This window comes from Myodes glareolus, unplaced genomic scaffold, assembly GCF_982192425.1.
Source record: "Myodes glareolus unplaced genomic scaffold, mMyoGla1.1 HAP1_SCAFFOLD_181, whole genome shotgun sequence".
Taxonomy (NCBI): Eukaryota; Metazoa; Chordata; class Mammalia; order Rodentia; family Cricetidae; genus Myodes; species Myodes glareolus.
In genome coordinates, this window is record NW_028263331.1 from 62,564 (window position 1) to 70,535 (window position 7,972).

Here is a 7,972-nt window from a genome sequence, read left to right on the forward strand (position 1 = left end):
GAAATTGCTGATTTGAACTCGGGCAATTTCATAGAATAGCTCTGGCTGTCCTGGAACTCACTTTTATAGACCAGGCTGACCTTTTGGTGACATTCTATTCTTTTTTTCTTCCTCTTATTTTCTATCTGCAGTCCACATTGGTGTAATGACAGTGCACCTGTATATTCACTGCTCTGATCCTTTCTCTCCTTCCTTCCTTCCTTCCTTCCTTCCTTCCTTCCTTCCTTCCTTCCTTCCTTTCGTATGTCTGTCCACTCCCGAAAACCCAAAAATGTCTAGCCTCCCAACGCAATTAAAAATAAGTAAATTAAAATAAATAACCTGGCATTTATAAAAGGAGGGAAGGAGGGAGGGAGGAAGGCAGGCAGGCAGTGCTGGGGGCCTGGATGATGGTTGTGAAGGGAGGAGCCCTGGCCTAGTCGTCTCCTCTGCCACGTGTGTCACCCCAGTCAGACCTCAGGAGCCTTCTCTAAAGGGTCTGAGAAGCTGCTTCCATGTTTCTGCCTCTGGGTATTTATTGATCTATTTATTTATTTTTCTGGTTTATGTGGGAGGGGAAGGGGAAGCCGAAGCCTTGTCCTACGGGCTCCATGCTGTCACTCAGTCAGTACTGTCTCGTCAACGCGCGTGTGAGGGCCCGTGTCTGTCATGCCAGCAGCACTCAGAAACTGAAAGTACAAGGATCAGGAGATCATCTTCATCGCGGTGGGAAATAGACCCTCCACCAGAAATCCATCAAACGACCTTTTAATTTTCTCCGTCCTAAGTGAAAATGTTCACAACAGATCCGCATGACCCTATTATTCCTGGAAATGAAATCCAATGGAGATATTTTAAAACACACACACAAACAAACACATTATTCCACGACTGTTTTCATTTTCTCTGACTCGGTATTTAGTCTGAGAAGTAGGTGCCGGGGGTGTGGGGAGTGGTGTGGAGAAAAAGAACTGCAAGCAAGCAAGCAGGCAAGCAAGCAAGCAAGCAAGCAAGCAAGCAAGCAAGCAAGTAAGCAGTGGCCAAGGTGAAGTCTATGTCTTTGAAAGGAGACTCGGATGGCAGGAGACTGCCTGCCATGGCCACCTCCCTCCCTCCCTCGGTCCTCGGTCTCCCTCAGTCCCTCGGTCTCTCCCTCTCACCGTGCTCTAAGTGTCGCAGCCCCTCGACTGGCCCACTTAATACTGTCACTGATCGTGGAGACGCACTCTTTGTTTCCCGTGAGCCTCCCTCCCTCCCTCCCTCCCTCTCCACGAGGGAGAGCGATTGGCCTGTTTTCCTAGCTAGCTGCCTGTGGTCTCGGTTCCTCCTTTCGTTTTCGTAGCCTGAGCGTCCGTGGCTCCTCCCGAACGTCCGTCCCGGCCAGCCCGCGTTCACCCACGTTCGGGGATGGGGTGTGGGGGAACCGACGACGGGGAGTCCCCTGCCCTGTCGTGGGTGCGTGTCACCTCCGGGCGTGAGCGTGGGAGGACACTCTGTCGCGCCAGAGAAGGTGAAGACGCCGCGGCCGAGCGAGCGATCTCTGTGGGTCGGGTGGGTCGTCGGGCGCCACCTAGCGGTGTTGGCCGTTTTGTGCAACGCTCCTGGTCCTCGGTCGCCGACAAGGAGGGCGAAGTGGCTTTTGTGAGGCGGAAAGAGTGACGAGAGTCCCGGCTGGCGGGCGGGCGTGTCCCGCGGTCGGTGTCGTGCTTGGGGACGGTCTCTGTGTAGGAGGTTGTGCCGGAAGAGTCGCCTATGGGTGCGTCTGGGATGGAACCGAACGAAAGCCACGGCTGGGGAGGGTGCCGGGAGACTTGAGCGGGTCGACCAGAAGGCTTGAGTCGTTCGCGTCGTCCCACCGCTAGGTGTCGGGTCCGGCCAGGCCCAGGATGGGTGAAGTACCCCGGCTTTCAAAGCTGTCTTTCCCTCGCCTTTTCTCTCTAAGAGAGAGCCCTGGGTCCCCGGCGACCCGAGGCCGAGAGGGGGCGCTGGTTGATCACGGCTCTTCCCCGCCGCCCGTGCCCGGACTCGTTGGGGGTGTCGGAGCTTTTGATTATTTTCCTCCTTGTCAGAACCCTCGGTCCTCGGCGGCGGGCCTCGCCATCCTGAGGCCGAGAGGAGGCTGTGGTCCCGGCTTTCTCTCCTCCCTGGTCCGGACTCGTTGGGGGTCTCGGAGCTTTATTTATTTATTTATTTATTTATTTATTTATTTATTTATATTTTTTCCTCGGTCCTCAGCGGTGGGCCTCGCCATCCTGAGGGCGAGAGGAGACTGTGGTCTCGACGGCTTTCTCGCCTCCCTGGTCCGTACTCGTTGGGTGGCCTCGGAGCATTTTTTTCTTTTTTTTCTTTTGTTTTTCTCCTTGCCAGAACTCTCGGTCCTCAGAGGCGGGCCTCGTCGTCTCGAGGCCGAGAGGAGGCTGCGGTCACGGCTTCTCTGTTCACTGGTCCCCGGTTTCCTGTACCGTCAGGTATTTTTTTTTCTTGCCCTGCTCCATCCCTAGCGGCTGGTCGCAGGGTCCTCGGCCGGGAGGAGGCTGGGCGCCCGGCTTTGTGGCATGTCCACCTCGCTCTCTCGGTCCTTTCATGGTCATGAGGTCGACCAGTTGTTCCTTTGAGGGTCGGTTCTCTTGTTTATGGGGACATTTTTGGGACATGTCACCCAGCCTCACTTTCAGGAGTCCCCTGTGGTCTGTGAATTGCTCCCTGTACCTGGTGTCATTCTTCTAGTGGTTGCTATCTGTCCTTATTGTACCTGCAGATAGGTGCTGACACGCTGTCCTTGAAGTGGGTGACATGAAAGGACTCTGTAGGTTGCGGTCTCTTCCGAGCCTCGCTGGGTCGTTTTTCCCGTTTAACCCAACCTACGTGGCGTGTCAGGCGTTCCCGCTTCGTGGTTGTCACCCGTGCAGTTTGGATGGTGGGACTTGCCTCCCGGTGCTCTTCCCTTACCGTCCCGGTGCTTTTTTTTTTTTTTTCTCCAAGTTTCTTTTGGGGATCAGATGGAGCTCCCGAGTCTCCACGGACTGGGTGGGTCCCCTGTGTGCCTCCCGAGTGCACTGTTTTCTCCACCCCCAGGTTATGGAGCTCCCGAGTCTCCATGAGGCCTTGGGGGGAAGGGTGAACCAGCCCGGCGTTCTGCTGCCTGCTTTTATGTGCCTCCCGAGTGCACACACCGCTTCTTCCCCGCGACCACCACCATTGTGTTTGGTTTTGAAGGTGGAGGTGTGAAGGGTTTTCTTCTTTTTTTTCCCCATCCCCAGGTTGTGGAGCTCCCGAGTCTCCATGAGGCCTTTGGGGGGCAGGGTGACCCAGCCCGGCTTTCTGCTGCTTGCTTATGTGCCTCCCGAGTGCACACCTTTTCTTCCCCCGTGGCTGGCCCACTCCACTCCGCTTTTTTTTTTTTTTTGGTTTCGGAGGTGGTGTGTGAAGGGTCTTCTTTTCTGTTTCGGAGGTGGTGTGTGAAGGGTTTTCTTTTTTGTTTCGGAGGTGGTGTGTGAAGGGTTTTCTTTTTTTTTCCTTTTGGGGATCAGCAGGCGGTGGAGCTCCCGAGTCTCCACGGACTGGGTGGGTGCCCCAGTCCCCTGTTCCCGTGTGACTCCCGAGTGCACTTTTTTTTCCCATCCCCAGGTTGTGGAGCTCCCGAGTCTCCATAAGGCCTTTGGGGGGAAGGGTGACCCAGCCCGGCTTTCTGCTGCTTGCTTATGTGCCTCCCGAGTGCACACCTTTTCTTCCCCTGTGGCTGGCCCACTCCACTCCGCTTTTTTTTTTTTTTTTTTTTTTGGTTTCGGAGTTGGTGTGTGAAGGGTTTTCTTTTTTGTTTCGGAGGTGGTGTGTGAAGGGTTTTTTTTTTTTTGGTGGCAGTCGGTCGGGTCTGTGGTGCCCTCTCTCGCTCGCTTCTCCCCGGTTCCGCTTGTCGATCGATGTGGTGCTCTCGCCCTGTGTTCATTCGGGTCGGAGGCCTAAGCCGCGCCAGGCGAGGGACGGACATTCATGGCGAATGGCGGCCGCTCTTCTCGTTCTGCCAGTGGGCCCCGCGTCTGTCCTCCCCACCTTTGACTGGTGGTGTGTGGAAGGCAGGGGTGCGGTCTCTCCGGCACGAGCCCTGTGAAAGCCCCCCCGCACTCCCCGCTGTGGTTCGTGGGGGCTCCCGTGAGGCGCGTCAGGGGCTCCGGCGTCTGCCCCCCCTCGCGCGTTTCGCTCCGCCCACCGTGTGTGGCCCGTGCGGCCCTCCTCCCTCCGAGCCGGGAGAGGGTTGGCCGATGTGTGCCGCGTCACACGCCCTTCCCGAACGGGCTTTGTGTGCGCGCGTCTCGCTCGCGATCCTCGAGGTGCTCCTGGAGCGTTCCAGGCCGATCTTCAGAGGTGCCCGGTACTGAGCGGCGGCGGCGTTTCCCGTTTCTCCGACGTGTGTGCCCTCCCGCGCGCGGTCCGGCCTTCGGCGGTGTTCCTCTGCGAAGGTGTGTGTTCGTGTGGGGGTCGAGGCGAGCGGTAAGAAAGAGGCTCTCTGCGTCCGTCCCCCCCTCCGTGAGCGGGGGACGATGAACCGTCTCTCGCAAGCTCCTGTGAGATCGGGCGAGCGGCCCACCACGCGCTGCCTTCTCCCGTAGGCTTTTGAGCGCCGTGTGGTGGTGTTGAGCTGTCGCGGCCGGCCTTTCTGTTCTTCTCACCGTTCGAGGTGGGTTTTAATGGTAAACGATTAGAATGCCTCCCCGTCCGGTGCAGAGCCGGTGGGTGGTGCCGGAGAGGCCTGGCTCTCGGGGGACCTAGTTTGTAGTTTATGCTTTTTCTCGGTCCGGTCCCCCCTGTCCGCGTTACGCTCGAGAATGCGCCCCCGGAAGGAAAAAGATAAAGAGAAGCCCTTACCGATACCGCAGACCCCCCCCGCCTCGCCACGTTCGAGATCATCGAGCGTCGTTTCCCCCGCTCTTGGGGCTGCCGCGGCCGGGGGCTCGTCGGGCCGGGTCCGTCCCGCCCGCCCTCAGCGAGAAAAGTGCCTTCTCTAGCGATCCGATGAAAGGGCGTGCTTGGGGTCTCCCGTCGGACCCGCCTTGGGTCGCCCCGGCCCGCCCCGTGACCCGCCCGATGCGCGTAGCTCTGGCCGGGTTCCCCTCGCCGCGTCCCGACTTTTGGGGGGGGAACCCGAGCGTTTGTGTGCCCGCTGCGGCCCGCGCCTCCTCGCTCCGAGTCCGGGGAGGAACCACGCGGGGCAAAAGAGAGCGTGCCGTGACGCCGGCGTGCCGTGCCGGAGCCTGGGATGTTGTTACCCGTGGTCGGGGGACGAAGGGGCCCGCGTCGTGCGCGCGCCCGAGCGCCGCGGGACCCCCCCCCCGGTCACCCCGCTCCCCCGAGGGGGATGGTGTGCGCACGCCTCGGGGCGCGGAGCCGAGCGGGAAGAGCGGGGCTGGGTGGCGGTGGGCTCCCGGGTCCCACCCGTCCGCACCGTCCGTGCCCGCCGCGAGCGGTCCCTCCCGCGCTTCCCCGTCTTTGCCGTTCCCGCGTCCGCGGCCTCGCCGTGCGCGTCGCGTGCGTGTGTGTCGCTCGTTGCGGCGTGCCGTGTGGAGTCGCCTCGCTCCCCCTCTCCCCGGCAGCGTTCCCACGATCGGGGAGCAGCGGTGACCCGTCCCTCCTCGGGGCCGGGGATCCGGTTCTGGCGTCGCGGGCCCGTGACCTCTCTCTCGGGCGCGGCCTTTGGAGAAACGGCGGTCGGTCGTCTCCGGCGCGTCGCCGGACGCGTCGGGGCCCGTCGCCGCCGGAGGTCCTTCGGCGGCGGCGGGCGCGTCTGTCTCGAAGGTGGGGTCTGTGCGAGTGGGGAAAGAAGAGGAGGCCCCCGCGCGTTTCGGGGAACCTCGCGAGGGAAAGAGGCTTAGCGGGCGTCGTCCGCGGTCTGCGGCTGTTGACGGTGGGTCCGTCGGCCGAGGTGCGTCTGGGGACTCTTCCGGCCCCGTCGTCCGTCCTCCGGGAAGGGCGCTCGCGTCGCACGTGTGGGGAACCGCCATCCGCGCCGGGTTGGGCGCCTGGCGGCGAGATACCCCAGCGTGTTGCGTGCCCGCTCTCCTCCGGTTGCCGGCGGCGGGGGCTCCGGTCGATGACTCTCCCCGTCCCCGAGGTCCGGCCCTCCCGAGCGTCGTGGGTCCGCGGTGCGCCCCCCCTCACGTCCCTCGAGGGGGAAGACCGTCCACGTGGTCGTCGCCTCTCTCCCTCCCTTCCGCCTCTCCCCGCCGCGTTTCCGAGCACGCGCGCGGCCCGGCTTTTTTCCACGGGGTCCCGGTCCCCTCCGCCTCCGCGTCTCGCCCGGGGGCGGCCGCCGTCCGCTTCTCCCGCCGAGCCCGTTGGCGCGGTCGTCGTCGCCCGCCCCGCCGGTTCCCGGTCTCTCCCGACCCCGCCCGGAGGGTCAGGGATCACCCCGTCCTCCCCGGCGTTGCGCCTCGCTGTCGCGCGTGTGTAGGGGGGGCCCGCCGCGGCCCCACACCCGCCCCCCGGGCCCCCGCCCGCGGCCGTCGGCCCGGAACCTCGGCGTGGTCAGTAGGCGCGGTGTGTCGCGCGGGAGCGCGTGCCGTCCGGCGGCGGCTCGGCGGTTCCCGGCGGGTGGCCTCTCCCGGTTCTGTCCACCCGCCGCCCTCCTCCCGCCGCGTCCCGCTCGTCCGTCCGCGTCCCGTCGTCGTGCGCGCTCTCTCTCCCTCCGGCGGCGTGTCGGGATCTCTGGGGGATTCCCGTCGGTTCCCACGGGCGACCGCCATCCCCGCGGGCGGTTCTCGTCTCTTCTTCCGCCCGGGTGTCCGTCGTCATCATCATCCCCGCGCTCCGCTCGCTCGCTCGTTCGCTCGGTTCTCCCGGCTTCGCTCGACGGCCGGCCATCCGTCCGCCCGACGATCGCCAGCCAGCCCGCGCTCCTACCTGGTTGATCCTGCCAGTAGCATATGCTTGTCTCAAAGATTAAGCCATGCATGTCTAAGTACGCACGGCCGGTACAGTGAAACTGCGAATGGCTCATTAAATCAGTTATGGTTCCTTTGGTCGCTCGCTCCTCTCCTACTTGGATAACTGTGGTAATTCTAGAGCTAATACATGCCGACGGGCGCCGACCCCCCTCGCGGGGGGGACGCGTGCATTTATCAGATCAAAACCAACCCGGTGAGCTCCCCCGCGGCCCCGGCCGCGGGTGCGGGCGCCGGCGGCTTTGGTGACTCTAGATAACCTCGGGCCGATCGCACGCCCCCCGTGGCGGCGACGACCCATTCGAACGTCTGCCCTATCAACTTTCGATGGTAGTCGCCGTGCCTACCATGGTGACCACGGGTGACGGGGAATCAGGGTTCGATTCCGGAGAGGGAGCCTGAGAAACGGCTACCACATCCAAGGAAGGCAGCAGGCGCGCAAATTACCCACTCCCGACCCGGGGAGGTAGTGACGAAAAATAACAATACAGGACTCTTTCGAGGCCCTGTAATTGGAATGAGTCCACTTTAAATCCTTCCGCGAGGATCCATTGGAGGGCAAGTCTGGTGCCAGCAGCCGCGGTAATTCCAGCTCCAATAGCGTATCTTAAAGTTGCTGCAGTTAAAAAGCTCGTAGTTGGATCTTGGGAGCGGGCGGGCGGTCCGCCGCGAGGCGAGTCACCGCCCGTCCCCGCCCCTTGCCTCTCGGCGCCCCCTCGATGCTCTTAGCTGAGTGTCCCGCGGGGCCCGAAGCGTTTACTTTGAAAAAATTAGAGTGTTCAAAGCAGGCCCGAGCCGCCTGGATACCGCAGCTAGGAATAATGGAATAGGACCGCGGTTCTATTTTGTTGGTTTTCGGAACCGAGGCCATGATTAAGAGGGACGGCCGGGGGCATTCGTATTGCGCCGCTAGAGGTGAAATTCTTGGACCGGCGCAAGACGGACCAGAGCGAAAGCATTTGCCAAGAATGTTTTCATTAATCAAGAACGAAAGTCGGAGGTTCGAAGACGATCAGATACCGTCGTAGTTCCGACCATAAACGATGCCGACTGGCGAT

At 61.8% G+C, this 7,972-nt stretch overlaps 1 long non-coding RNA gene and 1 pseudogene across 1 annotated transcript; one reads left to right on the forward strand and one right to left on the reverse strand.

The window, feature by feature from the left end:
• Positions 1–511: 511 nt before the first annotated feature.
• On the reverse strand, positions 512–1,484 carry LOC148117037 (uncharacterized). The gene is made up of 2 exons (XR_015737219.1): positions 1,140–1,484; positions 512–806 (listed from the first exon to the last, which is right to left on the reverse strand). It is a non-coding gene; the product is annotated as an uncharacterized LOC148117037 (long non-coding RNA).
• Positions 1,485–6,870: 5,386 nt separating this feature from the next.
• Positions 6,871–7,972, forward strand: LOC148117038 (18S ribosomal RNA; annotated as a pseudogene; the record flags this gene model as incomplete).